Source organism: Phocoena phocoena, chromosome 7, assembly GCF_963924675.1.
Source record: "Phocoena phocoena chromosome 7, mPhoPho1.1, whole genome shotgun sequence".
NCBI classification, from domain to species: Eukaryota; Metazoa; Chordata; class Mammalia; order Artiodactyla; family Phocoenidae; genus Phocoena; species Phocoena phocoena.
In genome coordinates, this window is record NC_089225.1 from 16,812,373 (window position 1) to 16,837,340 (window position 24,968).

Consider the following 24,968-nt stretch of genomic DNA (forward strand, 5'->3'; position numbering starts at 1 on the left):
TCGAACCCATGTCCCGTGCATTGGCAGGTGGATTCTCAACCACTGTGCCACCAGGGAAGCCCTTTGAGTCTTTTTTTTAAGTCACATCTGCTTGGGAGGGAGACTTGAGTCAGTAGCAGAATGAGGCCGAGAGAACTGGTTGACCGTGTCATGGAGGGGCAGAGAGTTAGGGAGGGTGGGAGAGGTTGGTGCAGATGGGGAAGGTGAGATAAACCTTACAGTTCTGTGGAGACAAGCCCTTGGGTAGTAGTAATAAAACGTGGTGGTGGCCAGTTTAAGAAGATGAGAACAGGACTGTAGCGGTTCCCTCGTGGGTTTGTAAGGTTTTATGTAGAAAATGGCATCGAGGTCTGGCGAACTGAAGATATAGTTCTAAGCCTTGAGGATGGTCATCAGGGAAAAGTGATGAGTGTTGGGATGGTCTGAGGAGCAGGCGTGGAAGAAGGAGGTAGCGTTTTGGTGGTAAGTGCTTCTTTTTCTTCCAAGGGTGGCTGTTAATGGAGCTGGTGCACAGGGGATGACTTGAACAATGCCAAGGTGAAAAAACCAGCTGGCAGAGTTGAAACCCTGGGACTTGCTTCCCGATCATGGCCGAGAGGGTCGGGTCTAGAGAGTCCTCTTGATTCTTGCTTTGAGACCTTGGACAAGTGCCTTCTGCTCCCTGGGCCTTTGTTCCCATGTAATTCGGGAAGCAAATGATAACCAAGGCCAAGCTGGTGACCGAGGGCATCAGAGGGGCCAGGTGCTTCTGTGTCATTTCTGTTGCCTTACTCCTTACCTTTCCCCCCAGCCATCGAGCCTGGGGAGGCACTTGAGTTTGTGACCCTGAAATAGACTGATCAGACGATATCTGAGGTACCTTTGCGTTCTCCTATGCCAGTATTCTAATGCCCAGCCACAAGCACCCTCAGCTCGTAACTTGAGGGTTCCTGATCTGGAGTCCTCTGAACCATAAGGCTTCATGGGCTTAGTTGCTCTGCGACACGTGGGATCTTCCTGGACCAGGGCTCGAACCCGTGTCCCCTGCATTGGCAGGCGGATTCTCAACCACTGTGCCACCAGGGAAGCCCTTTGAGTCTTTTTTTTAAAAGTCACATCTGCTTGGGAGGGAGACTTGAGTCAGTAGCAGAATGAGGCCGAGAGAACTGGTTGACCGTGTCATGGGGGTTCATGAACTTATATGGGGGTTCATGAACTTATATGGAATAGAAGAAAATCATAGCTTTATTTTCATAAACTTCTAATTGAAATACAGTTTTCCCCTCACTTAGGAACCTAGGTGACAAACCACAGCCGTATTAGCAATACCTACCTACCTACTCTGTCGGCTCTAGAAATAGAATATTTTCATATTGCGGTGCTGGCTCCCGGTTTGCATGTCCTTGTGTAGCCCCTCCCTCACACATCTGGGCTGGGCTGGTGATGCGGTCTAACCAGTAGAATGTAGCAGAAATGTATCTCTCTTGGACTTAACCTTAAGACAGCCTGGCAGCTTTGACTTTTGTACTTTTGGGGGGCCCTGCAAAACCATGTGAAACATCTGTCCACACTGCTGGGGAGATCATGTGAATAGGCTTAGTGAGAGGAGGGGCCCTAGACTACATGGAAAAAGAATGCCCTACCATCCCAGGGCCCTAACTGAACGCAGCCTTCCAGCCATCCTCACCAAGGGGTAAGATGCGAGAGGCAGCTCTCTGGAATGTTAACTCCGGCCCCCAGATGAGTACAGTCCTAGCTGCCATCAGGTGAAACAGAAGAACCACCCAGCCAAGCCTAGTCCATCCACAGACTTGTGAGCTACATTAAAATGGTTTTCATTTTTAAGCCATTAAGTTTGGGAATGGTTTCTATGCAGCACTAGGGAACTGAAATGGAGCCTTATAGTTTTTATTGTATTTTATTTATTTATTTATTTTTCTGCGGTACGCGGGCCTCTCACTGTTGTGGCCTCTCCCGTTGCGGAGCACAGGCTCCGGACGCGCAGTCTCAGCGGCCATGACTCACGGGCCCAGCCGCTCCGCGGCATGTGGGATCTTCCCGGACCGGGGCACGAACCCATGTCGCCTGCATCGGCAGGCGGACTCTCAACCACTGCGCCACCAGGGAAGCCCGAGCCTTATAGTTTTACTTGATAGAACTCAATTGAGTCCCAAAGCGTCTGTACCCATCTGAATGCCCGCCTTCATAGGGGTTTGACATCCTTCATGAGCCAGTAGGGTGTGCCCACGACTTGGGAGAACAATGGAAGGTTTGAACAGTTCAAATTTAATAAAAATTCAGTGGATGCCCAATTTCCTCTCCATTTCTATTCTTATGTTCCAGATTATTCTATCATCTGCGTTTCCTCTCTGGTCAGCCAAAATGATCATGTTTAACCATCAAGTCATTCCTGGGATCCTGGAGCCCCAGTTTTCTTTATGAAATCCCGGGATGACCTCGGGGAGAGGTGAACAAAGAGAGGGGCAGTGAATGCAGAGGAGGTGGCCTCTCCCTTCCCAAAGCAACAGTTTGCCACCATCCGGGAAAGACGGTTTGGTGGGACCTTGCTCTGGTCTTGATGTATATCTTCCCTACTAACTCCTTATTTGAAAAAGCTGTTGAAAGGCTGGGGGCATTGTGGATGGGAGCTTCCATGATGAGACGGAAAAGGAAGCAAGAGAGCATATGCATGAAAAAGTGACTTGGGTCTCATTTTGTATCTTAGGTATTAGCTTGCTCTGGGCTGTAGATTTCAGTGGGTGACAGTAATTGCAGAATTTTCAAGACGTTAGTTTTATTTTGTTTCGTTTACAAATTCTAGCTTGTCCTTTTCCTGTCCTTTGTGAAGTTTCTGTATTTATTCATTCATTCATTTTTGATCCATTCATCCTATATTGAATGAACCCCTGTGTAAAATTTACTGGGGGATGGACCATAACGTCAGTCTCTTCTCTGCCCTGAAGGAGTAGGAAACCCAGAGTTAGGGGCGAGGGAGGAGTTCCAGGCTTTGCAGGAAAATGTTTGCGGGGTGGGGGTTTTATTTCTAACGGCCTCAGGGGCCAGGCAGAGGGGGATTCACCCTTTTGAATCAATGCTTGTCTATAACTTAGAGAACCTGGGGGGAGATTCTCTCTTGCAGCCTGAAGTTCTCTTTGAGGTCTGACATCGCAAGAGGCTGATTTTATCTGGGGAAACAAGCCCCTTATCCAAAGGAGATAACAGCTGTGAGCAAAATTCCCTCAATGCTGGTCCTGTTGACTTACATTTCAAAGGAGAACAATTTCAACATGGAATTGCACTTTCCCTCGAGCTGCTAATGCAATAAAATAGCTATAAGCTGCAAAAACTCTTTCAACTTGGCGCATATTAAACCTTTCTGAGGTAGTGCTTTGATTTTTAAATTTACACTTTTGGCAGGCAATCAGAGTCTCTAATAGTATGGAGGCCAGAGGGAGAATGTTTCAAAACAGTGAGGATCTTATTATCATGTGCAGTTAATGAATAATTATTAAAACCCAGAAATAGCTGGAAGAGAAGGAAGGGGTGGCAGAGTGATTCTCTGCTTTCGGGCCTCTAATGAAACCTCCAGAAAGGAGAAATATGATATACAGTTTCATGCAATTACATCTTCCGCTTTTCCCCCACTGGAAGATCAGTAATTTAAGGAGAGAAAAAAAATGTCCATCACTTAAAAAGAAAAGGTCATTGGCTGATGAATGTGTTCAGCTTGATTTTCAGCATCTGTGGTGTAATTACACTTAAAATAATATAATAATGAGAACAACAATGACGGCAGTGGAGCATCTGCTCCTTGAATCGATTCCTAAGAGAGTGGACAGCAGAGCTGGGGCTTGTCGGAGCCACCAGTGAGAACGGTTCAGTTGTTGAACAAACTCAGTGCATGTGCAGCTGTCATAAAGAGAGCCCGTGTGCGCACCGCTTCTGAACACACATCCCCCGGCCGCTGTCATTTCCAGGTCCAATTCTGTCAGCTCCTGGCCATCAGGATCTCTCCTCCGTAGGTCTCAGCCCCACCGTTTCCTTTTTGACTCAGCTCTGGAAAACCCTGTCATCTGTCAAGTGGCTGTTTATGGTTCAAACGCCGGCCTGCTGAGTGGGCCTGTCGCCGGCTGGCATATGGGCTCACGGGCCACCGCTAAGCAGGTACCTCTGGGATGGCTGCCACTCCTCTGCATCCCGGCATCCCGGGAAACAGAACGGCGGGCTTGCGGGCTTCCAGACCACAGCCCGCGCATGTGTTCATTTTTTGGCCACGTGGGCCGCTGAGCGCATCGGGGGTCAGCTGACCTTTAAGCAGCCGTTAGTTCCCTCCACTGCTAAGCTGGGCGGTGCCAGAGGAGAGCAGGTGGAATCCACGGGCGCTTGTGATGGCATTCTCCTGGCAGGAGGTAGCTCATTATTTCGGGCCTCCGTGCAGGGCTGGGTTTTCATGATTGATCTCTCAGGGGTGTTTCAGGAGGCCCGCCAGCATCACAGGGGCCAAATAGGGCTTCAAAATAAATAAATAGATGGATAAACGAATAGATAGAGGTAGGGGTGCTGTTGCTTGAGAGCGGTGACAGGTGTTTTCCATTGTGTGCCATTGTACAAAGGCTCTTGGGGTGTTTTCTTTGAAATTCAGCTGTGGGAGGACGTGTGACAGCAGACGGTGGATTTGAGGTACACAGGCCATGGGATTCTTAGAGGTCAGATGTGCTGTACTCAGCTCAGATGGTAGGAATGGGGGTGGAAGGGAAGAGGTCGATTCATTTTCCCTCTTTGTTGCCTCTACCCACTGCCACTCTAGTCCCGCCAAGCACTTTCCCGGATCAGAATAGCAAGGGCTGCTCTTCACTGAGCACTGACTGTATGCCAAGCCCTGTGCTGTGTGCTTCGTGTGTATTAGCTCATGGAGAACTTTGAGAAGGATGGTATCAGCCCAGTTGTTACAGATGGGAAAACCGAGCCTAGAGGGGTGAAGTCACTTGTATAAAGTCGTGTAGTTAGAAACCAAGGGGGAATTCCCTGGCGGTCCAGTGGATGGGACTCTGCGCTTTCACTGCCAGGGCCCTGGGTTCGATCCCTGGTGGGGGAAACTAAGGTCCCGCAAGCCATGCCATGAAAGAAAGAAGGAAAGAAAGGAAAAAGAGAAACCGGGGGTGCAACTGGATTTGGAGCCTAGGTCCAGTGTAATTTTTAAACCGATGTGCAGTCTCTGTGCTAATTGGCTTCGCAGGCAGAGAGACAGCCTGCTTCTTGCAGCCTCCCTTCAGCAGGGGGAGCTTCTGGTGCCCTGAATGCCAGCAGGCTTGAGCCTTCTCAGTGAGTTTAGATGCTCATCCCCGGGCAGAATCACTGCAGCCCCATCCTCCTGGGGCCCTGCCACCGCTCTCTGCCAGCGTACCCTCTGTTCTTGGTCTGCCACTGACACACTCAAGACAAGTGTGTTGGGTCCCAATCCTCCTGTCCTACCACCCTGACAGGAGGAGGGCCATACCTTTCAGCCTGGTCTTGGAGACACTTCCTTTGTGTCCTTGTTCTGGAGTCCCTGTCCAGAGTCATCTCTGGCTACACAAGCCAGATTGACCTTCCAGCTTTGTAATTTAGTGCAAGCCCTGCTTCCTTGTTCTACAATGCTGTAGCCTCCTTTCTTCTACTCTACCCTCGTCTCTACCTGGTACCTGTCTGTTCACTCTTGAAGACTTGGTTTAAACATCCCTTGCCAGGAAAGTGTCTCCTGATTTTGCGAGACTCTGTTAGCGATTCTGTTACAACTCCCTGCATTCGTAGTAACGGTCTGGCTACCTGCCCCCCCCCATTCTCACTGGACTGTTGAATACATGGGAATGCTTCACCCCTTTGGTCACAGACCCTCTGTCAGGTCCACACAGAGACTAAATGCTTATCTGCCCCTTGTGGTTTGTTCTTTTCTTTTGTTCAGTGCTAACCGGTCCAGAATGGACTGGGCTTCAGCATCAAAGCTATCGAATCACCCAAGTGTTCTAGACATAGCCATCATGCAGGAACATTCTGGATCAATTAAGAAAACGTTAACTGCTAAAACAGACAACTCCAAAATGTATGACGTATGATGGCTTGATAGAAGTTTATGTCTCACTCGTGAAAACATCCAAAGTTCCTGATGGTCGGGAGACATCCCCAAGCGATGACTCGCAAATCCAGAATCTTTCTCCCTCGGGGCTCTGCCTTAGTCTATAGTCAGTGCATGGCTCCCAAGGTTGCTGAGTTCATCTGAATCAGGATGGCAGAAGGGGGAAGGGTGTGGCGTAATAGGTGTGGGCAACTTCCAGGGCCAGTACTGGAGGGCATGCAGTCACTTCTGCCTTCCTTCTATTGCTGCCAGATCACGTGGCCATGCCGGATCTCCAGGGAGGCTGAGAAATGTAGTTCCTTCTGGGCCAGTTAGCCAGTCTGTGCCACACTAGTTACTTCACCATAGCACAGTCTGCGGGATCTCGAAGCACCCAACTTCCTATGTTCCGAATCTGGGCAAAGTACCCTTCATTCATTTCAGGAGGACGTGGTGCAGGAAAATCTGTCGCTTCCAGCTTGCTCCGCCAGTGGCTTCATCCCATGATTTTTCCTTTCTTACAAGAAAAGGGCGGCAGAAAGACTGGCTTCTAGATTTATTAAGGCCTCTTTACTTGGCCGTCAAAGATTCCCAACCACGTCAAGGGGTGGAGATGGTTGGCCAAGTTGGCAAGTTGAGAGTAACTCAGGTAAAGCACTCTTTCCCATCGCTATCTTCTGAAAACAGTCTGTCACTTGATTGAGTTTTTAAATTAAGTGACCAAGCAAGTGCAAATTTAGGTGAGAAATCAGTAAGCCTCAGAACACTGGGGAGAGACTAAGCCATTTACATATCTCAGCTTGGCTCAGTTAAGCGTCTCCATCCACCTCTTGGTTGTTATGACCAATTTCCCTTGATGAAATTGCCCTGAAAGCTGCTTGAAGACCTAGTGTACTGAGTTGTAAAAACAGGCGCTTCCTTCAAGACATGGCCCTCAAAGCACCCCTCCTCTGAGAAAGGCTTTTATCTAATAAAGCCATTCTGCCATCAGAACACCCAGGCTCCTTGTGGCCTCAGCACGTGGGACCTGAGTTATATAGTATCAATTATTGAAATTGAACTTGCATTTGTTCTAAGTAATGTCCTTCCTTGGGCATCTACAAGTAGCAAGTATATTTCTTTTCCTCGGGGGCAATTAGTGAAGTGTTTCATTTGAGGCATGGCATTTATCATGCTGAATCAACTGATGTCCCATGACCCAAACTGAGCTTCTCATCTACATACATACTTACGTGGCACAATTACCAGCCCGAAGGCACACCGAGTTTCATCTCCCTTTGCCCAGAAGCTCATTCTGCTCATGGTTGCTCTAGTGTCTCTCTCCATCCACCCAATGTTGCAGTGCCCCGTATTGACTTTCCTAAATCACCATGGCCAAGCTCCAAGAAGCAAGACCCAAACCTCCTCTTCACCTTCTAGCATTCCTTCCTTCCTAGAGTCAAATTACAGTTTGCTCTCCATCTTAGGAACTTCCCGTGAACCCAAGGCATCTCTTTCCTTCAAGTTCCAGCTCCTTTGATTCCCCCCACCAGTCTTGGTTGGGTTGTTCTTTGCTGACATGAGAGATGCATTTTTAATTTCCTGACCCTGTGATTTTTATCAGGTTCTGTTCTAATTAGTTCCTACAAGGAAATCATTGCTTACTCTAAACGCTGTCTTTCACACTTTGATCTATAATTCTTCTGGAATTGGTTTTCGTGTATGGTTTCAGGTTAGGCACAAGATTTATTTTTGCCGTTTGGAGATCCAGTCGACCATGTATTGAAAAGTCCATTCTTTACCTGCTTCCCCGAAGAGTCACTTTGTTATAAATCAGGTGACCATATATGTGTGTATCTGGATCCTCTGTTCTGTTTTGTTGGTGAGTTTATCTGTCCTTGTGCTACTATCACATGGTCTTAAGTGTTATAATAGGTCATGATAGCTTGTAGTATAAGTCTTTTCTTCTCTTCAATCTCTTCAAGATTACGTTGGCTAATCTTAGCCCTTTGCATTTCTATATAAATTTTAGAATCAGCTCGTAAATGTCTACAAAATATCTGCTGGGATTTTGATTGATTTTAAATTAATTTGGAGGGAATTTATATCTTTACAGCATTGAATTTATTTAGGCTTTCTTTAATTTCTCTCATTAATGTTTTATAATTTTTAGTGTAGAGGTCTTGCTGATTGTTTTTAGATTTATTCCCTAAGTATTGATTTTTGTAAATGCTATTGCAAATTATCCATTTAAAAATTGACTTTATGTCCAGGGACTTTGCAAAATTCATTTACTAATTTGAGTAGTTTCTCTGTAGATGCTTTTGGATTTTCTGTATATAGTTATGTAGTCTGTGAACAAGAGTTTCATTTCTTCTTCAATCATTTTGTTTATTTTTCTTGTCTTGTTGCACTTGCTACCTGCTCCAGCTCTGTCACACTCCAAATAGATAACAAACATGTCTGTAAAACGTTTTTTTTTAACTCCCCTATTGTGTGAGATTTTCTGTGTGCTGCTGTATCCACCCAGAAAATCTTACCTACCTTCATTTTGCTTAGGTAAATCTCATGCCCATTTCATACTTCAGCTTAAACTCCTCCTTCAGGAAGATTTCATTGATCCCTCTGAGACCGGGTATGGGGAGTGGGAATTGTCTGTCATCTGAGGTAATTGAGAACAGCCCTGAGGGCATAAGCTGAAATTGCTTATTTATGAGTTTGTCTCCTCTGTTGGACTTCAAAGGCAGAAACTCTCCCATGTTCATTACTATATCACCGCCACTTAGCACAGGGCATGGTGTGCCATGAGCACTGCATAAATGTTAGCCTATCGTCATGCTTGTCCTTATTCTAATCCTTGTCTTCCTCCTCCACATTCTCATCTCGACACTGAAGCATCGTCCCCATCAGTATCAGGGTCCATTGAAGTCGCTGAGTTACTTGTCTTTGCCACTAGCACGTGATGTCCTCAAGGGTCAACATCTTATCTTTTATGCTTATATCCCCAGTGTTTCACACAGTGCCTGCCTCTTAATAGACACCTAACAAAGGTGAATTAGAGAGAGTGAATTAGTGAATAAATAAATGAACTGGTGGGTGAGTGTTCTTGCTATATGAAACAGGTCCATACAGAATGACATGCGCAGCAACTTATGGTACCCATACTGCAGAATTATAAGCTGAAAGCCAAAACTGATGCCTTAGTTCAGTGTGAATTTCCCTTTGTCCAGAAGCTCCTCTTGGCTCTCAAGTCTTTTTTTTTTTTTTTTTTTTTTTTTTTTTTTTTTTCGGTACGCGGGCCTCTCACTGTTGTGGCCTCTCCCGTTGCGGAGCACAGGCTCCGGACCTGCAGGCTCAGCGGCCATGGCTCACGGGCCTAGCCGCTCCGCGACATGTGGGATCCTCCCGGACCGGGGCACGAACCCGTGTCCCCTGCATCGGCAGGCGGACTCTCAACCACTGCGCCACCAGGGAAGCCCTCTCAATTCTTCTTGATCTCTCTTCACCCATCCAAAGTTGCACTGTCCAGGGTGGCTGTCTTAAATCATCATTTTAAGTTCCAAGAACTCCAGAAAACCCAGGATAGATAATTTTCTTGCACCAAGAATCAAGACTGCTTATCTTAATTAAAAAAAAAATCTTCTTTGGTGTTCTTTCCCCCCTAGAATTAAAGTCTGCTCTTTATCTTGGGACCTCTCCCTGAACCCATGCATCGCTTCCCTTCCCGGCTCTCCTCATTTTCCCCTCTACCCACCCCAGTCCTGTTGCTTTGCTGTTTCAAAACCTGAGAGGTGCCTTCTTAAGTTCTCAAATCATGGATTTAATCGCATCTGTAGGAACCTGGAAAGAGATTGGGAAAGACGTGTTTTTCACGATTTGTCATCAGGAGCTGTGAAAACTCAGCCATGATCTCACAACCCAGAGACGTGCACTGAATGCCGAATGAAATTCTGCTTGGCAGTTCCCCAGAATACCTCATCTCCAACAAGCAGGTGACTCTCCTTCCTCCAGCCTCACCTGGAGGCCTGCCCCTTGTTTGGTGTTATCTTCAACTTTCATGCCTTTCTGGAAGGCATCATTACACATTTCCCTCCCATCTGCAAAGGATGGTCCGTCGCACTGAGATGGGCCAGGCAGCAGGGCAGCTCCTGACAGAGTCTGCTCTACTGAAGAGTGGGCCTGAGGTGTGTTAACGCTAGCTGACTAGAGAATTGCAGGGAGGCGGGTAGGGCCAATTCACCGGTGAGATCAGGCCCTTGTAGACGCCAACTCTTGCTCCAGGCCTGGTAAGTCACTCATTGTAACTGCACTTCCCCCCTCCCCTCTCACTCCAGATAAACACATCTGCCCAGCCCGGGGGATCAGTTGCTTGCTTCTCCCTGTAGCAATATCTCTATTTAATTCACATCTTGCTTCTTAGAGGTTCATTTCTAAGCCACTGTTTTGACGTGGGCCAGGACTAGGGTAAGGCAAGTGAGGCAGCTAGGATGGAAAATTTAAGGAGGCGCTCACGCTCAGGTGCTGACTCTGCACTTGCCCGGCCCCAAGAGCCAGTGCCTCCTTAAATTTTGTGCCCTAGGCACCTCCCTTGTCTCATCCCAGTCCCAGCCTTGGTTTTGACCCAAATGTTTGAAGCAGGTGATCCTTCAACATGGATTAAATCACCACGGTGAGATTCATAGAAATTCAGAAAGCCCCCTTCACCTCCAAAACCTTTCCTGTGATCTTTCTACTGAACTGTGGTTTTGTCGGTCCATGTCTGCCCCTCCCCTCTTTCTAGCCAGGTAAGAGCCACTATTTGTGGAGAGTTTGGTATATGTTTGGTTCTGAGCTAGGTCTGCTCTCAGTTTTTATTTATCATTCTCCCAATAACCCTGTGAGATTGTTGGTGTTATTCCAGTTTGCAGATGAGAAAATGGGCTAGAAGAGGTGGTTCTTTGCCCAGCTGGAAGGGGGCAGAGCCAGGGTTTGGTCCAGATCTGCCCTACTCCCCAGCATTCTGTACTCATCGAGCTGCCCTGACATCCGAGAGGGCATCTGTCACCCCACAGGGTGAAGCCTTTGAGGTTTTCAGTGGCAGGGATTTGAGTGTAGGGGAAGGCGAGGGGAGAGAGCACCCAGGGACCCAAGAAAAGAGTGTAGAGAGGAGATTCTGGAGGTAAGGCCAACGGGAGGGTGGAAGAAGCTCCACCGTCCACTTCAACCTGTTCATGGTGGACTTTAGTGTGGGCCAGAGGGGATGGGGCTGGACCAGGCCGAGCCTCCACAGGTTCCTTTGGCAAGGGGTAGCCTTCCCTATGCCAGGCACCCTGGTCTACACCTCCCCTCTACCTGGCAGCATCCTTGCCCTGTAATGGAGCCTGTCTAAGCGCTCTGATATTTGTGGTGTCCCTGTGCTCTCGCTCAACGAAATGTCACTCTGCAGTCTCTCAGCGCCTGTTCCCGTCCTCCCCTCCTGGATTTCCTTTTCCTCCTTTTCAACCAGCAAAATCCTACTTCTTCCCCAAGGCCCATTGGGAGTATCGCCTCTCTAAGAAACCCTCTTCAGCTTTTCACTTTCCCCCGGCCTTCTGCAGAATGCAGTAGTTCTCTCTGGCCTTGGGTCTTCATTCTTCCAGTTTTGTAGGATCTCCTGTTGTAGGGTTGTCGGTCTCTGAATGCAAGTCAATCTCTGATCCCATACGAGCTCCTTGAGGGCAGACACTGGGCTTCTTCACTGCTTTTCTGCAGCGTTCCAATGCTACCATGCATCATTCTAGGATTTCTTCTACTACCTTCCCAGAGAATATTGTGTTTTTCCCCATAAAGTTGTTTTTAAAGAATCAAAGCACACAGGAATATATAAAGTGGAAACTGAAGCTCCCTTCTCCTCTCCCAGTTCTGTTGCCCCGTGGTGTCCACTGTGGAACCTGATGCCTCTTCTTCCAGAGGTTTCTCTATACGAACACAAATGCACAGAAACACATCCATCCATAGACACACTTCTTTGATTTTTTTTTTTCCAGTAGCACAAGCTATGCATATGTTTTGTGGTTTCCTTTTTCTCTACTTAACAGTGAAATGTAATCTTGGGTCCATTTCAGTGCAGACAGAGTTGTCTCATTTGTTTAACAGCTATGGGTGGATGTACCGTAATTATCGAGTATCTTCTGTTGCTGGATATTTGGATTGTAAGAATTTTTTCTGGCAGCAGAATTTCTTGTACTAAAATATTTGCACGTTTGACTAAGTATTTTTTATGGCTTAGAGCCCTAGAGATGGAGTTCCTGGGGAAAATCGTATGTGCGTTTGGATTTTGGAGGATATTACCCAGTTGCCTCCAAGGGAGTTGAGCAGGTTTTCCCTTTGAACAGTGAATAGGAATGCCTCCACCCCGTTTCCATACTGGAACCTTACCAATATTGTATATACCAATCTTTCAAACCGTTGTGAAGGGCAAAAATGAGATCTAATTGTGGTTCTGATTTACATTTTTTTCATGTGTTGGTAAAGTTAATTATTTTTTGGTATATTTATTGCCATTAATTTTGCCTATTGCCGTCCTTTATCTACCTTTCTTTTGGACCGCTAATCTTTTTCTGTTGGTTTCTTTTATTTATTTACTGAGTTGCGTTGGGTCCTCATTGCTGCACGCGGGCTTTTCTCTAGTTGCGGCGAGCGGGGACTTCTCATTGCGGTGGCTTCTCTTGTGCACGGGCTCTAGGCGCGCAGGCCTCAGTAGTTGTGGCGCACGGGCTCAGTTGCTCCATGGCATGGGGGATCCTCCTGGACCAGGGATTGAACCTGTGCCCCCTGCATTGGCGGCCGGATTCTCAACCACTGCGCCACCAGGGAAGTTCCTTTCTGTTGATTTCTAAGACCTCTTTTTATATTGGGTAATTTTATATTCAGCATTTGTTTGTTATATGTACAGGAAATATTTACCCCAGTTTATCTTTTCATTTGTTCATTGAGTTATTATTACTACTTTTAATGAAAGCTTTTTAAATCCTTTCTAAAAGTTCAGGTTCTCTTTACTGTAAAGTATGAGTATAAGCTTTGAACTTCAACCTGAGTTCAAACCCAGGCCACACAGCTTTCTCTGTGTACGTGCCCAAGTCCCTTAACCTCTCTGAGCCTCGGGGGTCCTCATCTGTTCTTAGAAGTAACGTTGGGAATAAATCAGACAATGGCACTGAGTGAGCATTGACAAAAATGGTTGGAATTAACAGAGAACCACCTTTGGAAGCCGGCAGTAGGCTCTCTCTAGTTTGATGCTGCCCCACGCCCCCTCTACTACCTACTGTGTTTCTTCTCTCAAACTCTCTTCCTTGGTCAGGGGTGGTGGTTGGTTCCCTTTAAATATGCCCTTCCTTTTCCCACCCTGGAAAAATCCAGGTGAGAAGATTCTGGCTCTCTCCTCCTTGATTGATCAGGAAAGTGAGAAAAGAAGGCATTCCTTAAGTTAGATGTTTGTTCCCCTAGCTAGGCCATCTGGCACCTGACAGCGGTCACCCTGGCATTCTCCCACTCACATCGCTGAAACTTACTAAACCTCATCATTTCAGCCTTAGATCAATTTGCTGGATTTTCATTTCGTTTTCCAGTTGTTCATTCCCTCTTTTCACGCAGACTAGTAATTTCAGAGGCTGTATTATAATTTCGAGATGTTGCTTTCGAAGCATTACAAAACATTAAAGTACATTTAAGCCTTGAATTGTCACTTAAGATTATTGCAGGAAACGAGGGCTTTCTGGATCATAAATGTGACAATAGATTGAGAACACAGCTTCTATTATGGCTAAATGGGGACGAAGAGGAAAGAAGTGTTGAGTACACAGGCAGTTCTTGGTGGGTGCTGAGGAACCCAGGGATATGAAGGCTGCCGCTGGAGGATGGGGGCTGGCCTGGGTGGGAAACTTGGGAGGGGGATGCACCATCCCCAAGGCAGAGGCGCACAGAGCACCCTCCCTACCTGAGAAGCATACTGGGCCCGCTGTGGGCTTTGGGGGCACAGACTCTGGGCCTGTCTGGGTTTTATGATCATCTGCCAGCCCACTCCATCCTCCCCTATCTTTACCTCCTCTCTGTCTTTAGGATCACCCTCTCCCGGCCTGGCAGTGCCTTTAATAGCCGGCTTCACTTAACGCCAGGCTGTCTGCCCACGCCGCTGAGGTCCCCTGGAACTTTAGAAGGTGGGAGGGAGGTCAAGGGCGCCAACAGCCCCTGGACCAGTATGTGGGCGTTAAGGGGGCCCTGCCCCGCGTGCCTCTTTGATTCGGGGTAGAGTCAGCTAAGAGCGCCCGCGGAGCTCCCCGGGAGCCTGCAGGTGTTGCAACCAGAGGGGCAATCCCGCAGGGGCACGGCAGCCGCCCACTGGCTGGAGCGCCCCGTGTAGGCGGCTGCACTCTCCAGGTTCCCCTGGGGCGTGGTCCCACCTGCATCTCTCCTGTGATAGGCTGGCTGCTGCACCCCGCCGTGTACTTTCCCGGGGTGCTGGGTTTCTGACGTGGGTTCTGCAGCCCAGCAGACTTTCTTATGAACTTGAGGCCAGCTCAGCCAGACAACAAGTCACCGCGGGGCACGCACAGACCATCTCCTACACGGGGCTCAGCACCTCCTTGCAACAGGATCGGGACACGTGTGTCCTCAGCGGCCAGCCGCGGTGACAGCAGTTTCAGGCACTGGGCAGGACGGCCGAGGAAGGCGGTGAAAGATTGGGCAAGCGCGGGCGTGTCTCTGCAGCAGGCTGCCTGTGTGCTTGGTCGCAGTGAGTTGGAGCAGGTCTCCAGGCCTCCGCACCTCTGAGCTCTGTCCCAGAGGGGAAAGGGGAACTAACCTCCTTGCCTCCAGCGCCCAAGGGCCGAACCCTGTGGTGGCAGCATTAGCCCCATTTTACAGATGAAGCACAGAGAGGTCAAGGAAGCAGGGCGGAGGATGCACAGACCACAGGGAGAAGAGCTCCGGGTGGGCCCCAGAGCTCTGTCACCTGAACACCCAACAGCCTTCAGACCCCAGCCCTTGACCAAGTGAGACCAGGGGCTCTTAAGACCCCCTTGCGTGGCTGATGCGTTTCCCGGTGGGGGAGGGGGGTGGCGGGGCACACTCCTCTCCCCTCTGTGAACACAATCTATGGCTGCCTTGTCGTCCTGCAGTCCCCTTGGAACCCTTGCCCCGTGATCCCACCGCTCTCTGTCCGTAAGATGTCCTCCTCTGCATCCTCAACCTCTACGTGGGCCAGAGTCCCATGGCCCCGGCCGGCACAGGGACTGGGGCAGGCAGTGCCTGGCCCCGGTGTGTTTTGACTAAGTGGCTGAATCGTGCCTTGTCATTTCAGCCCTTGTTCAGATGCGATGGCCCTTCACCCCTGCCATCGGCTGACTGTGTCCTGCTGTCTAGTTGAGTTCACATATCCCTTTAGGGCAGGGACCAGTTCTGCTTAGAGAGGATATCAGGGGCCTTTTGGCCAGGGCACTGCCGCTTTCTGGTCCTTAGAAACCCTTGAGCGCTTGGTGCCCGGGGGCCAGTTGTCCAGCTGGAGATTTCTCTAGAGTTTCCCAGGTGCTAGGGAGTAAGTGGCCTGCTGTCCTGTGCAGGAACCCCTCCCCCGAGATCACCTGTTCCCTCCTGAGCCCGGAGGCCCCAGCTCCCTACACAGCTGGTCCTGTGACGTTGGCAGTAGGGCCTCAGGTGAGTAGGCCCTTTGGGTTGGAGGGTTTCCCAATGCCTTTTGGTTGATGACGCAGTCATGCAAGGGACATTCTGGGGAGGGGTGGGGCCTCTGCTACCCACTCAGGCTTCTCCTCCCACCGTCCCCACTCCCCCTTCTCCCCCCTCAGTTCGTTGTGTTTCCTGGGATGGTGAAGCTCAGAGGCCACACTGTCTCCAGGCCTGCTGCAGACACCGCCCTGCAGTGCCCCCACCTCAGCTCTTGCGGGGGACCGTGTAGCTCAGAGCCCCTCGTTCTCCTGCTGGATGGGATCCGTTCCTCTGCGCCAGACGCGGAAGGTGGTTGGTGTCTGCTTCTGCCTGGAATCTTCCCTGCCCACCCTCCAGTGTCTCTTGGGAATAAGTTTGCTTCACTTGCCCACACCCAGACACTTCCCCTCAGCCCTTTTCTTTCTTTCTTTCTTTCTCTGTCACCAACGGGTCCTATTTAACTCATCAAACCACAGCTTTTGCGTTTTTGATATGTCCACTCTCCAGGGAAACCTAGGAAGGCCTACTATGCATCTCTTCTGCTTCAGTGGTTTTCCTTTGGCCACAGCTCTCACCTGGCCTGAGCCCAGCCCCCAGAGCCCCTCTCTGAGCTGTCTCTGGAAGCTTTCCAAGTTCCTGCCTCGTGTGCGGAGTTGGCCGGCTGAGAGCTGGTCCCTGAGCTCGGGTGAATTCCCTTAGCTCGTGCCTGAAGGGTCTTTCAAAAAGCAGGTTAACAGGGAAAGAAGGGTGTCATTGGCGTGGCTGTAGATGTCTGTGACTTGGAGCTTACAGCTCCCTGCGCCGGTGTCCAGAGCTGTCGGTACCTAAGGTGTGAGCAGACCGGACGGAGATGGTCAGCCACACACTGTGACTTGTGATAAGCTCTGCTTTATTTTGTTTTCTAATTGAGTCATTCAAAGGAGGCTGTTTCGCCATCACCACTGCCAGCTCGCTTGTGAGACAGTCAGTGCCCGAGAGGTCTCTTATCGCCTGCCGTCCTGGGCACATGACCCATCTACTCTAATATTTGCCAAGCTGCCATTTCGAGGTACAGATCGGGGCAGTTGGGGTACAGCAGAAGGGCGAGTATGGTGGAGGCAGAGAGACCCAGGATCAAACCCTGGCCCAGCCCGTCTAGCTCGCATCTTCGGACACGTCGATGTTTTCTGTTTATTGTGTGGACGGAATGATACCCGGCTTCCAAGGTTACTGTGAGGACTGAATTCGTAAAGCTCCAAACTGGGCCTTGGACAAGTCATAACCTTTTGGCTCCCTCATCCTAAATAAGAAGGCGACTTGTCTGTTTCCAGCCCTCCCGTGGGGTGCTGGGGGCCTGCGTTAGAGGTCCCATCACGGAGGTCAGGCTGGAGGTGGAAGGAAGATGCATAGAGGCGGCTGCAGCTCCACCCAAGTCTGCACGAGCTCTCTGGCCCCTCGGTTCTCCAGGAGGGCAGCGGGGAGGACTTCTGGCCTGGGCGCGATACCGACCAGCGTTCTTGGCTTTTCCCAATCCGTAGAAATTGACTAGAGGCCAGACAAGAAAGTCAGGCCAGGCTTTACGGGGGCCCCTGCTGCAGCAGGGGGCAGTGAGAACAAGTAACAGGTCCCCTTGCTCGCTTCCTGAAGGGGGGGCAAGCTGGATCCTTATATAGGGTGAGGGTAGGGGTGTGTCCAGGGGTCGGGCCAGAGTGGGGGGGGCTTAGGTGGTCTGCCCACCCCTCTGTGGTGTTGAGTGCAGGGGGCATGTGCAGTACCCAACACCCGGGTTTTGCTCCTGGCTCTTCGGAAGTGGCAGTTGGGCTTTTTTTGGTCTTTTTGTATCTTGTTGTCCATAATTTGCCCCAACCGTACATGCACACAGTTACGTTTAGTCCCATTTAGTTTGTTTGTATTTTGCTGCTGGAGGAGACGTTTGTCCTGGTGCAAGCACTGCAGCAAAGGGTCCCAGGTCCCAGCCTGTCTCAGGGACGGTGTTCGGGGAGCCTTGCCCAGCCATCCAGAGGGAGCCGGTGCCTGTTGGGCAGACGAGAAAGCCTCAGCACGGAGTTTTAGTGACTTGCCTGAAGCCACACAGGTGGAAGAACCCAGCACCCTGGACTCTCAATTCCAGACACTTCCAGGAGATCCTGAAGGGTGGCGAGTAAAGAAGAGATGATGGGAGAAGGGAGAGTTGGGGGTAGATCATGAGTGACAATGAAGTGGTGTAGGTGCTGCTTCAAAAGGCAGGGATAAAGTACAAGCTTCTAAAGGATGCTGAACTATGCTCTCTGCATCTCCTCCTCAACCTGCCCTCCAAAGAGAGGAAGGCAATAAGGATTCCATGCACAAGCCCTGGTCTGGATATAGGTGTGCGGGTGCAGATTTAGTCATGGCTTTGCCACTCACTTGCTGTGTGACTTTGAACGAGCTTCGTAACTTCTCTAGACCTTTCTTTCCTCATTTATAAAATGAGAAGGTTGGATGAGACGATGTCCGTTGGCTCTTCCAGCTCTAAAACCTTCTGTGATTATTCAAGCAAAAATCCCAGAGCTCTGACTGTTGTGATTGCTTTGAGATGGGAAACCAGCACAGTTGCCTTAGGAAGGAGGCTTGTTCCTTTTTTCTTTAGCTGGGGAAGGCTCTGTAATGATGGAAAAGCCAGAAGCAGCCTGGCAGGTGATGCTGGGATAGAGGACTACTCTCGCCACCCCCCTTACTCTCTTCCTCTCCTCCACCCATGGCAGCCCAAGCCTCTTCTACCTCCCAGGAAAGCACTTCATTTGTATCTCAATGCCCAGCATAAGATGAAGCCGAGAATATCTAGGGTGGCTGAGTTAGTTTCCTAGGGCTGCCATAGCAAAATACCACCAACTGTGTGACTTAAACAACAAAAATTTATTTTCTCATGGTTCTGGGGGCCAGAAGTCCAAGTTCAAGAAGCCAGCAGGGTTGTTTTCTTCTGGGGCCTCTCTTCCTGGCTTGCAGACGGCCACCTTCTCACTGTGTCCTCACATGGTCACCCCTCTATCTGTGTTGTCTGTATCCTAATTTCCTCTTATAAGGATACCTGGTCATTGGATTAGGGCCCACTTTAATCACCCCATTTTAACTTAATTCATTTCATTTTAAAGACTTTATCTACAAATACATACAGTCACATTCTGAGGTACTGGGGTAGGGCTTCAGTATATGAATTTGTGAGGGGTAACAATTCAGCCCATAACAGGGAATGACATTTACTGTCCATGCTGGAATACTTTTAAAAAGTATTTTTGAGGGCCTTCCCTGGAGGCGCAGTGGTTGAGAGTCCGCCTGCCGATGCAGGGGACACGGGTTCGTGCCCCGGTCCAGGAAGATCCCACATCACATGGAGCGGCCGGGCCCGTGAGCCATGGCCGCTGAGCCTGTGCATCCGGAGCCTGTGCTCCGCAACGGGAGAGGCCACAACAGTGAGAGGCCCGCGTACCGCAAAAAAAAAAAAAAAAAAATTTGAACTTTTTGTTGAAGTCTAACACGCATACTGAAAAGTACACATATTATACGTTTACAGCTTGAACACATTCACGTAACTAGATTAAGAAATAGAGCATCACCAGTACCTCCCCACCTCCCCTGTGCCCCCTTGTACTTACCCCCTAAGGGCAGCCATTATCCTGACTTCTAACACCACGCGTTTGCTTTCCTGTTTTTTTGCTTTGTATACACAGAATCATATATAACACGTAATCATTTGTGTCTGCCTTCTTCACTCAGCATTATGTTTGTGAGATGCAACCATATTGCAGGGTGTGCTTTATTCTGCCAATTCCCACTGCTCTATGCAATGTGTATTGTCCCATCGTGCAGATATCGCATTTATCTACACTCTCTACCACTGATGAGCTTTTGCGTAGTTTCCAGTTTGGGACCCTTCTAGAAAGGTTGCCGTGAACGTTCTTGTCCGTGTCTTTAGGTGGATGTATCTTATGCGTTTCTCTCGGCATATACCTGGGAGTGGACCTGCTGGGTCATCGGGCACACAGACGTGCAGCTTTAGTGGAGACCGCCGAATGGTTTTCCGAAGTAGTTGTGCCAGCTGACGTCCCACCAGCAGTGTTTGAGCATTCCAGTTGCTCCGTATCCTTGCCTACACATGTTTTTCCCCACCCCGTGTATTTTTATTTTAGCCATTCTGTTCAATATGTGGTTATATCTAACTGCTTTTAATTTGCATTTCCCTGAAGACTCATGACGTGGAACATCTTTGAATTTGTTTGTTGGCCATTTGGATGGTCTTTTTTGTGAAGTTCCTGCTCAAGTCGTTTGCCCATTTTTTTCCCCCCGACCAGATCATCTGTCTTTATCTTGTTGTTTTGCAGGAATGCTTTCTCTCGGTCCATGATCTGCTTTAGGTTCGTTAAACTTATGACATTTTATGATCCTCTTAGTACAACCTCTGAATCTATAAATGAAAAATCAGATTTTGAAAAGCTAAATGACATCCCCAAGGTCACACAGCTGGTGAGCGCAGCGCTGGGGCTAGAATCCAAGGCTGCGGTGCTTTCTCGAAAGGCAATGTGATAAGTACTCGGTATTTTAATCCACCCACAAATAGCTTTGATTGTGTGCAAGGTCATTGCAAAGCATCGATAGCTGTTGAAATTGCACTGACTGGAAGTCAGAGACTCCGCCATTGATGGCATGGGGCTCCACATTCACCCTCTGTTTTCTCATTGGCCAAATAATAAGGCTCCACTGGATTATGTACTCGATATTCCTTCCAACTCTAAATTCTACATCCAAAAGTACCTTGCATAAAGGAAGAGAAAGGGTAGCTGGGTTTTTTTTTTTGTAACAGGAAACAAGTAAATAAGCATAGATTTCCTATGAAAGGAAAGGATTGGATTGCTTTAGTCAATAGAGAGAAAAGAGAGAAATCAAGCTTCGAGTAGATAAAGTCCCAGTGGTATGAGTGGTAGAAAGCAGCCACTAATCCTCTTACTCTCTTTTACTTCAGATGGGCAAAAGAAAATGTTTATTTACAGGAGGGATTCAGTTTATACCTGAGAGACTGAGTGATGTTACCTTAGGAGAATGAAAAATTGCCTCTACAGGTCACATTAAATTAAAGAGATTTATATAATTGGCATTGTTATGGTTGGAAGTAAGAGAAAACTGTATTCAAGTTGGTTTAAGAAGGAGAGAGAGAGAGAGAGAAAGAAAGAAAGTGAGAAATGAAGGAAGGAAGGAATTAGTTCATATAATTGAAAAAGTCCATGGGTAGGTCTTATTTCAGGTCTGGTAGGGTCCAGTCTCAAACAGTGTCAGAAATCCTTTACTCTCTCTTACTGTGTCTTTGTTTTGCCTTCCTTTGCATTGACATCAGTTTCAGGGAAGGCTCTCCCACGCTGGGGCAGTCATAGTCACAGGCTTGCAGATTTCTATTTTCTTGGTTGGTCAACACCAACAGAGTATTTCTTTCCCAAGTGGTTCCAGCAAATGTCCCAATACTGCGTCTGGTTGGCCTGACTGGGTCCCGTGTCCGTCACTGAACCGGCCACTGTGACTCTGATTGCCCACTCCTTCAGCATCTATCTACTTTTGGGGATGTAGAGTGGAGTCAACCCCCAACCCGAACCTCAGGGATTGTCAGGGATAGTGGTTCCCCAAAGGACTATCAGGGTGCTTTCACTGAGGATTAACAGCTCTACGCGTGCACCAAAACTGAGAGCTACTTTACCACCTGTGATGTTGTGATCTATAATAAGAAATATATATGTGGTCATTCCCATTCCTGGCACAGGGCTTCCAAAACCTTTACAGTTTCTTGGTGAGGAGAGCAATCAAGGTGTCTTTTGTTATGTTAATGAGGTGACTTTTGGAGGGACCTCTGGATGGGGGGCTAGTTGCTTGAAGAACCGACCAGTGATTAGAGGGTTAGAACTTTCAGCCCTGCCCCAGATCTCCAGGGAGGGAAGGGAGGCTGACTGGAGACTGAGTTCAGTCATCAACGGCTAATAATTTAATCAATCACAGCTATGTAAGGAAGCCTCCATAAAAAATCAAAAGAAGGCGTCTGGAGCGCTTCCACGTTGGTGAACGCATGGAGGTTTGGAGAGAGTGGTGCCCCAGAGAGAGCAAGGAAGCTCCACACTGTCCGCTCCCCATGCCTTGTCCTCTGCATCGTTTCCATCTGGCTGTCCTATCTTTTTATGATAAACGAGTAATCTAGTAAGTAAAATGTTTCTCTGAATTCTTTTAGCTGCTTTTTAGCAAATTAATCAACCCCAAGGGAGGGGTTGTTGGCAACCTCACATCTATAGCTGGTTGGTCGGAAGGGAACCTGGGCTTGCAACTGGCATCTGAAGTGGGGTTAGGGGAGTAGTTTTGTAGGATTGAGACCTTAGCCTGTGGGATCTGATGCTGTCTCCAGGTAAATAGTGTGAGAATTGCACTGAATTGTAGGACACCCTGCCACAGTGTTAGTGCAACCTGAGTGCGATGGTGTGCAGGGTTACTATGCTTGAAGCAGGATGGTGGCAGAGATACTACTTTGTTTTTCCCCCCAAACCCAGGATTCTAGGAAACATAGAGAAAGGGAAATAACATCTGAGTATCAATATGCCAAGTATTGACATACAGTCTCATTTTGTATTCCAGTTGTTACTGAAGGCAAGTTCGCGTGCCCAATACACAGTGAGGCCAAACAATACCAAGACGTTGGAGTTTAGAGCAGAGAAAGGTTTATTGCAGGGCCCTGCAAGGAGAACAGGACAGGTGGCTCCCACTCAAAAACCTTGAACTCCCCGAGGGGTTTCAGCAAAGCATTCTTAAAGGCAAGGTGAGGGAGGGGTGTCGGAGGGTAATGTGATCCGTTCTCTGATTGGCTGATGGTGAGGTAATGGGGAGGATAACATGATCAATCCTTAGGCGCCAGAAGGTCTGGGGGCTTCTTGTTCATGATCATCAAGTAGTTAATTTCTTCCATTAGGTGGTGGTTTTTAGCATCTGAAAAACTCAGGAAATACACGTGAGATACTATTACCTGGGTACTTCAGAGAGGAGCTACAGCAGAGGCTGTGGGGGAGGGGGTCTGTTCCAGGAAGACCCCATAGGGTCCTGCTTGGTTACACAATCATCCCATAAGGAAGATATTAATTTCCAAATTTTGCTATCAAATAAAATGATAGCATGAATGTGACGTAACATGCTCGCTAGGGTCACACTGCTAGTCAGTGGAAGAGGCCAGTTCCCAGCCCTGGGGTCCTGATCCTAAAACCACCCTCACTTACACAGGGCTGCCTTCTAAACCTGGGCTTCACTCATAAACGTCAGTTGAAATAAAGAGCCTTGGCCGTGGGAAAGGAGAAAGGGGCCTGGCTTTGGTCTTTCTCTTTCCCTGGAGCTGGCCAGGCAAATGGCCTTGAAGGAGTCGCCTGTGGGCCCTGGACCTGCCTTTCCTCATCTGCAGTGTGGTGGGGGTTGGACAAATCTGTAAGGTGCTCCAACGCCAAGTGTGATGATCTGCGATCAGGTGAAGAAGGGCGCCTGGTGAAGCCGGGTCTGGGCTAGGTGGACACATCCTAAGGTGGCTGTCGAGTTGTGCTTTGGGCTTCTGACGGTGCCCAGTCCCAAGATGCACCAGGCCAAGCTGATCCCCCATGCCTCCCTTCCTTCTGGTGCTTTGTTTCTCTTCCCCGCCTTAGATGCATCTTGCAGCCTGTTCTCTCCCCACCTGCCACCTGGACCTTACTCCTGCCAGTGGCTGCCCCCAGTAGAGGCTTGTTCTGGGAAGCATTTATCCTTCGAGGAGTTCCAGAGTTTCCAGAGCTGATGCCCAGAGGCTTTGGCCACCTTCTGCATCCCAGCCTGCCTTTCCTGGGTGGGACTATTTGCGTGAAGAGGCTCTTCAGTCTCCTGCAATTTTCTCCATCCTTTCCTAGATTTGTTGTCACTTCAAACCCGAGAGACCTGCAAATTCTAGCGTGACACCAGGCAGAGCTCTGGCAGGAGAGAGGAAGGGTCCCGTTTCTCACCCATTCAAGGCCAGGAGGTGGCCTGCCTCAGGGAAAATGGCGCTGCCCCACTGCCTTCCTGCCCTGTCTGTATCCTGGTTCTAGAACAACCTGAAGCCGCTCTGTTCTTTGCACATCTTTCTGGGGTGGGGTTGGGAAGGTGGTCTCTGATTTTTCTCCTGTAAGTCCAAAATTGTTTTTAAGGTACCATTATCCTAAGTAATAAAACGATACATATGTGGGGGGTGTGTGTGTGTAATGTATTTATATGTATCAGTGCAGTAGGATTCCAGTTTAGTCGGAAATTCAGGATGGGACTTTGGTACATGTCTTGATGGAATTACATTTCTTTTTCATACATCCAGTGAACAAGTTTTGGCCCTACTGTGCTATACTCGGTACAAGTTGACGGCTGGGACATGGGCTTTGCTTCTCCATATTCTGTCAGCCAGACGTGGAAATTCATAGTTACATTGGTGTGGTTCAGCTGTCATGGAAGCAAGGACGAGGTCCGGGAAGATTCCTTTTCTTTGAATGGTCAGGGAGCCCTTCCCAGAGGAGAGAATACTTGAGCAGGTAAATTCCGGGAGTTTCTTAGAATCCTTCTTGGGCAAAGATCTGGTAGGTCCTGGAAATGTGAGTCATCTGGAAAAGCCTGGGGCTCAGGAAGGGAATGGTGGAGGACAGCAGATAGGTGGAGAAGGGCCCGGATGTGATGCTGAGAAGTTAGGCCACTGGAATGTAGCTCAGACATTAACTGGGCACCTTGTTCAAATGCAGATTCTGACTAGCGGTTCTGGGGTAGGGCATGAGGGTCTGGATTTTTAGCATGCTCTCAGGGGGATGCAATGGACCATACTCTGAGAGCAAGACTGAAAGGTGCTTAGGCGTCACTGAGGACTTTACATAAGGGAATAATTATAATCTCTTGAATTTGTAAACCTGGAAATACTAAAAAATGTAAGTATAGTGTCTAATTTAATTTATACAATATCCTTATAAAATGTGATTCATATCCCATAATTTTTTCTTTATTAAACTTTTTTTTTTTTTTGCATTATGCGGGCCTCTCACTGTTGTGGCCTCTCCCGTTGCGGAGCACAGGCTCCGGACGCGCAGGCTCAGCGGCCATGGCTCACGGGCCCAGCCGCTCCGCAGCATGTGGGATCTTCCCAGACCGGGGCACGAACCCGCGTCCCCTGCATCGGCAGGCGGACTCTCAACCACTGCGCCACCAGGGAAGCCCCATATCCCATAATTTTTGCAGG

The 24,968-nt window shown here is 48.8% G+C and overlaps 1 protein-coding gene and 1 pseudogene across 1 annotated transcript in view; one reads left to right on the plus strand and one right to left on the minus strand.

The window, feature by feature from the left end:
- Positions 1 to 24,968, plus strand: part of GPR39 (G protein-coupled receptor 39) — a 232,180-nt gene that overhangs the window by 192,521 nt on the left and 14,691 nt on the right. The gene's annotated exons all lie outside the window — the stretch shown is intronic.
- The window catches only part of LOC136125877 (large ribosomal subunit protein P1 pseudogene), a 101,899-nt pseudogene that overhangs the window by 72,517 nt on the left and 4,414 nt on the right, over positions 1 to 24,968 (minus strand).